Source organism: Eucalyptus grandis, chromosome 7, assembly GCF_016545825.1.
Source record: "Eucalyptus grandis isolate ANBG69807.140 chromosome 7, ASM1654582v1, whole genome shotgun sequence".
Classification (NCBI taxonomy): Eukaryota; Viridiplantae; Streptophyta; class Magnoliopsida; order Myrtales; family Myrtaceae; genus Eucalyptus; species Eucalyptus grandis.
The window spans coordinates 4,716,122-4,722,935 of NC_052618.1; the positions used below are offsets into that span (position 1 = coordinate 4,716,122).

Here is a 6,814-nt window from a genome sequence, read left to right on the forward strand (position 1 = left end):
ACAACAGGAATCAGTTATTCTCACGGAATTAGTTACACAAGCTGAACACGTATCAAATAAGTTCGTGAAAGAGAATATGGACATCCCAAGGATAACAATGACCAATCTTAGGAGCTTTTCAATATTTAAAAACATCATCGTTACCATCTCTGCTGAGAGTATACCATTAGATTTCACCCCAGCAAGAAGAAAGGCAAGAAGGTCCACCCAATTCCTTATAAAAGGATCTTTTAGTTCCAGTGAATCAATGACTTCTGAGAAGGGTCTAAGAAGCTTTGTCGCACCAATAGCACCCTGAGGTCCCATTTGGATAAAGATTTCAACAAGAAAGGAGCACATCTAGGAGCAGTGGTGGAAAGGACACCCAAATCACCACGAGCAGATTGAGGAGGTAGAGCCATCACAGCTGCAGACATTGGAAGCACTGCATCCTGCAAATTCATATTACGTAAGAAAAGATGAATAGCAGCAAACCAACAGAAAAAGATGCCCATACTTCAAATTTAAACAAACACGTTCATTACAGATAAAATGTAGAGTAAGAGTACCGTTATATCATAATGGTCACTGATAAATCATAAAACAAGCACTAGATTCAGAGGTTCCAATTTACTTTAACTTCTCATAGGGGGGTCAACGTCAATAATGAGTACTTTTGCTTATAAGGCGTTGTAAAATCTTCTTTTGCTCATTAAATCTACAAAGCCATCTTGTTCTTTCTTTACAAATGAGACAGAATAGAACAGGAGATACCATGAGCTTTTCCATTCTTGCACGGCATTTTGACTTGCATACTTCTCGAGGTCCTGGATTAAGATTTAATTAAAAGCATAAGCAGAACATACTATAAAATTTAAAACATCATGGGCAAGAACTACAGAGACAATATTACCAGGCTCACAAATTGCCATCAGTGGACCCACATAAATTCTTACAAGAACATATGAAGCAATATTACTGTTTTTCTCTTTAGAATAGTAGTCAATTCTATGTAAACAGCGGTCTCTTTTGAATGTTCCCTGAGTTTGTAATATATCCAATTCGGCCTAGGAGGCTGATTACGACGCTCCCTGAATTTGACTGGAGATCTGTCAAGACTTTCATGAGGTAATGTTCAATCCAGACAAGACTTCTCTACCTCAAACAAAGAGTTTTCCTGCCACTACATGTATCTAAAAGTTCCTTCATAAGTTATCTAGGTTATGCATGTTCATTTCTTCAGTGTACCTAAGATAAATGACAATCTTCACATTCTCGGCCTTGGCAGTCTACTCAATGAATGCTTTCGTCATAACAGCTTGGTAATCGTCTTTTGCCACAGAAACCATTTCCGTTGTTTAAGTTAATTCTGTTCAGCTGACGCCAGACACTTAGCGTCATCTGGGAAATCTATGCAAAGACATTCTTTCCCCTTGATATTCGCACCACGATGCCTTGCATCATAAATCGTCTTGGCATTAAGGACTCTGTATTAAGCTGCCTTATTGTCTATCAAAAAAGGGATGACCGGCTTTTTCCACGTTAGCATCCATATCCTCGACAACTGAGCACCATTGGATTTAAACTAACTTGGGCTCAGCTGTCTGGCTATCCGCATATCTGTTTCATATTAAGCAGAACATGATAAATGAGACCATTCTGTCCAATCTTCAATTCGACAGATGAATTTGGCAATTGGTCCAGTAACATTTTTAAAACTGATACAACATTCATATATTCATAGATGTGCTAAAGATAAGTCCAAGGGATGATGCTATAGATATACAAAACCACAGGGAAAAGAAGGATCCACCTTGAAAAACTCTATTGGACCAATACGTGAAAAAAAATTCACCTTCTGGTATGTACACCATCCAGGAGTCACAGTTAGCACACGGAACAGACTCTCCTAATGCATCTAACACCTGATACATGAGAAATGCCGTTATCTATTAATATCATCCAGAGGCGAAAACAACACCAGAGTATACCAATGGAAAAGTGACCATATAAACATAAACAATCTGCACTTGATTCATGCTAAAGACAAAATCGGGCAACTTAGAGTGATGGAAATCAGATTACCTGTGCAAGAGGATTCACCTGAGGATCCCTAGATTGGAAGCCAGAAAACAGCGAAGGACCGGAGTCGAACTTGTACCCCTTGATGTCGAACGCGTAAGCAGCACCTCCTGGTTGGTCCTTGCTCTCCAGAACAAGCACGTCTTGGTTGTATCTGGCAAGAAGCCCAGCACAACAGAGATCAGCGATACCACTTCCAATGACCACGACATCGGCCTCAGGCTTCCCTGATACCCAAATCCACAACTTCACGTTATCGAAGAAACCCAATTCAAGTGCAAAATTCCATCCAAACAATACTACACTCTCCAAATAGCTATTTCAACAGTGATAGCCAATGCAATCTGGATCAAAACTGAAAACCAACCCATAAGCATTTGAGAAGGGAACTAAAAGGGGTAATCACCAATTCCAAAAAAAGCCAACCCACAAGTTTTAATACGTTGTGCCTGCTTGATCTACAAATATGGTGCAAGAGTTTGAAAATACAGCTACATGCATTTAAATGCTCCTATATTTCCTGTAACCAACTCTCTATTGCCTGTTGATTTGAGTAGCAACGCAAGGCTTCGTTTAATTTGTCAGTCAATCACTATATGTGAAGTTTTTGTGTTGGCTACATGCATGATCCGGATAGAATGTCCCCGCGACATCGAGGTTTAGCCAGGAACTTTGACCATCAGTTTGGCTTAGCCAGATTAGGCGGATTTCTCGTACTTTGAGAATCGTCTTTCGAAATTCCCTGAAGCAGATGAAGTTTTGGCCGTGGTACCATCTCACACTAGTCTCGCGTACCATTCTACCTTCTTCTTCAGTCAGAGCTAGCATTGTGTCCGTAGAACCAGGCATTGTTCGTGACACTATTAATATCCAGATTAATGTCTCTTTTAGCGCAAGCTGTAAATTGAGTTACGTAAGCGAGATCTCAGGAGGAAAAGTGATTGATGAGTGGTTTGAAAAAGCATCCATAGAATGAGATGCCGAGGGTTTCTCGGTTCTTATTTTCTTCGGTTCCTGCCACACTTGATAAGATTGGGTTATGTTTTGGGTCATCCCTGAGCAGAGAAACAAATCTGAAAATCATAAGTATTTATCTTTAACTAAGTTGATATGCAAGTAATATCCATAATTTGTAACTCACGAGTAAGTAATCCGATGATAAGATATATTGTTAGATACCTTTTCCGTGAGCTATATTTAAACTAAGCACTGGATAAGCCATACTTAAAACTAGATATATCTTATTAGTTTTTTTATTGTCAGTTTTATCCGATGATTAGTTACTGAGGAAGTTTGAGAAAATTTGGTGTTTCTGTTTGAGCACAGGTGGTATTTTTGGAGTTATGCCAAAGTCGAGCGACTGTGCTTACACCGCATAATCTGAAGGTGTGTGGTATTTATACGATACATTGACCGAGGAGGGAAACCAAATAAATATGCTTAGGAAAACAATTGCCAATAAAATAGCAAGAGATAATAATATGGCGGAAATTCCATGAAATTGTATTTTCAACTTTTGTAATGTATTACTATTATTTTGACTATTATTTTGTATTTAAGGATTTTTTATGTTGTAATCTAATCAATTTCTATTCCTAGAAATAGAAATTTTATTCTGTTATCAAATAGATTTCTATTTCAAAAATAAAAATTTTGAATTGTTATCAAACCTGGAAATTCCATGAAATTGTATTTTCAACTTTTGTAATGCATTACTATTATTTCAATTATTATTTTGTATTTGAGGATTTCCTATGTTGTAATATAATCAATTTTTATTCTTAAAAATAGAAATTTTATTCTATTATCAAACGGACTTCTAATTCAGAAATAGAATCGTTATCAAACGGGTTTCTTTGCTTAAAAACTTGTCCAGGGAATAACTCAATTTCTAGCTAGAAATTAATTTCTGTTTCAGAAATTTTGTCATTTGCACCCTAAGTGAGTCCAACTGCAAGTCCATTTATGGTGATGACGGCACACTAGCTCTGGATGGAGTACGCTTCCTCCACCGCCTTCTCCTTCGCTCTCCAGCGCTCCTCATCCGCCATTGCCGCTGCCGCCGCCCTCCCTTGGCGGAGGAGGAGGCCGTCCGTTCGCGTCTCCGCCCTGTCGTACCGGCAGTTCGTCCAATTCGCTCTGGCTCCACACTCGCATGGCTCCTTCTCCTCTGCAGGTGTGGTGGTTTTATTTGCCGTTTGGTTGGTTAATCAAGGCTTGTCCTTCTTCGTGTCCTTAGTAAAGGTTCGGCTCCATGAAGCCACTGGCTGACAAAACAGAGACCGAGTTGTTGCCGTATGAAGTGCCGAAAATAAGGTTGCTTCGAAGTTTAAGCATTCAAGGGAGGAAGGGACTGCAGTTATGATTGTCAAATATCTTTGCCACTCGAAATTTAGTTTCTCTAAGCTTCTCCAAACAGAAGTTACAGCAAAAGCAAATAAATTATGAGGAATCAGTCTACAGAATCAAGACAGACAGCTTAAATTTATGGTTTTTAAGCAGAACTAGCTGCTAATTCCAGTCTGTAGCTCCAAAAAAAGCCCCTGTAAGTTGACCATGATGGTCGGAGGAAATTTCCTCGAGAGCGAGGACGGTTGTGCTTAATCAGTACTATGGCTTCACTTCTTTTGCTATTAGAACTTTAGGTACGTTGGTAACATATGGGTGTACGAACTTGATAGTTTTTGAATTAAGTGTAGAATTAATTGATCCTCTGAAACTTTCATGTTTTCGGAAGATAGTATTTTCTGTGTAAAGCTTTTCCTCTAGTTAGATTTGCCACTTGTGCTGATGGAGGAATTGGTTGTTCAAGTACATTTACTTGAAACATTATTTTGCTATGATGTTTAGCTGCCTCATTTTGTTCTTCTGAAGATACTCTATGCAGGTTTTGCATTTTGCTGTGTTTCCAGAACCAGAATATGATCTGCCTATATTCTATGCCAACTTTTTCACTGCTGCCGAGACAATTATAGTTGTTCTGTAAGGACAATTATAGTTGTTCTGTAAGAATAATTCTTTGTTCTTGTTTTCTAACTTATTCCTTGTTGTAAGAAACAACGCGAGTTGATGAAAATGACAGCAGTTGCTTGCTCTATGGTCAACTATATGTGCTCAGCAACTTTGCATGTGCTCTATGGTCAACTGTATGTCTCGAGCAAATTTTCATGTGCATGTGCATGTGATATCCATGTGTAGCAAGCCAATTAGTGGCCATGCGTGCTTTTCTGCTGAAATTACCTGCTAGCACCTTTCTGATAAAAGAAAGTGTTGAACAGTTGAAATGGGTTGCGGTGTAGCTGTTCTGCTTGAGTGTCACGAGCTGACTTTTGCAGAAGCTTTGAACAGTCACGCATTTGACGTCTAGCTATCTAGTACCTACTGGCATGGCGTAGTGTACTGGACAGTGTTTGTCAAGCTAGATGTGCAATAGTGAACTTCCGGCTTGAGATATGGCTTGAGATATGTAATGCTGCTTGATGAGCAGCTAGAATCTTGGAGTGTATACTTTTGTTGTTAAGATGCGCAATAAGTATTTCAACGACATTAAATTTCTCAAAACAGGAGTGATGCATTTCAATTTTCTTTTATAATAGTTGAATATAGAAAAATAATAATAAATGATATCCTTCTTGGCTTGAGATATGTAATGCTCCTTGGTGCTGAATGCTGCCCATCGCCCTTAAATCCTATATTAACTTTGATTTCTGTATATAAGGCTTCCTGATCTGCCCTGATATATTGTTTGCAGGGACCTTAACCTTCTATATGACGTTGTCAAGCACAAAGAATACAAAGATAAGTGCTACGAAGGCCTTATGTCTTTAGGTCTCGAGTATGCTGATGTCAATTGTTTGTTGTGTTTTATAGTAACATTCAAAGAGTTTTTAGTTTTTTTCCTGTCCTTTTTGGACGTTTCAGCTGAACACCACTTTATGCAGCTTTTACCATGGGGTGGAAATCTAACGGGCGAATTGTTGAGATTCTTCTCACCAATAGTCATATGGACCAGGTTTAAGTCTAGTCAACACATGCATGCCGTTTGATACCCTGCATTCGTGGATTATCTGAAGGTACCTCGCTCAATAAATTGTCTCTTCAAGGGATTGCATTGTTTCTTTTAGGCTAGAATATTTCTCTATTTAATTTCCTCTAACCTTTGATTTCTTCTCAGGCTTGGCTCGTTTAGATGGACCTAGGAATAAGGGAGACTGATGCATCTCAAATTATAGCCAACCATGAAGCGCAGCATCGGTATCTGACTTCGAGAGCAGAAAAGTTTTATCACCTCGTCACTCATCTCCTCCCCTATCTTCATCTACAGCCTACTTGCAAAGTTTATTTATTACATGCACATGCAGAGACCAACGCTACTACCAATGGTCTAAAGTATTAAGCAAAGTGTTATAAATGCATCTAACATTATGCCGTTGCTCTTATGTTTCTTTGATTCATTTTCAATCTATAACTTATTTGAGTTTTGAGTCCCGGATCTGGGTTATGAAGTTTTGAAAAGGTTATTTGGGGAGACACATGCAAAGATTGAAATGTCATTTACAGCTATTCGTACATCTACATCCCCATAGCATATTAGAATTGCAGTTACTTATCTCTTGTCATGAAACGTAGAATGAAGTCCAAAGCTTCCTATTCGATGGAGTTGATTCACTAGGCTGCAAAACATTTTTGGATTACTTTCCAGAATATCCATGTGAAGAAGGCAGAGTAAATGAGAAGCATGCTCGGGAAGTCT

At 38.7% G+C, this 6,814-nt stretch overlaps 2 pseudogenes; one reads left to right on the forward strand and one right to left on the reverse strand.

The window, feature by feature from the left end:
- Positions 1-230: 230 nt before the first annotated feature.
- On the reverse strand, positions 231-2,910 carry LOC104454816 (annotated as a pseudogene).
- A 1,143-nt stretch (positions 2,911-4,053) lies between these two features.
- On the forward strand, positions 4,054-6,457 carry LOC120295763 (annotated as a pseudogene).
- The last annotated feature ends 357 nt before the right edge of the window (positions 6,458-6,814 follow it).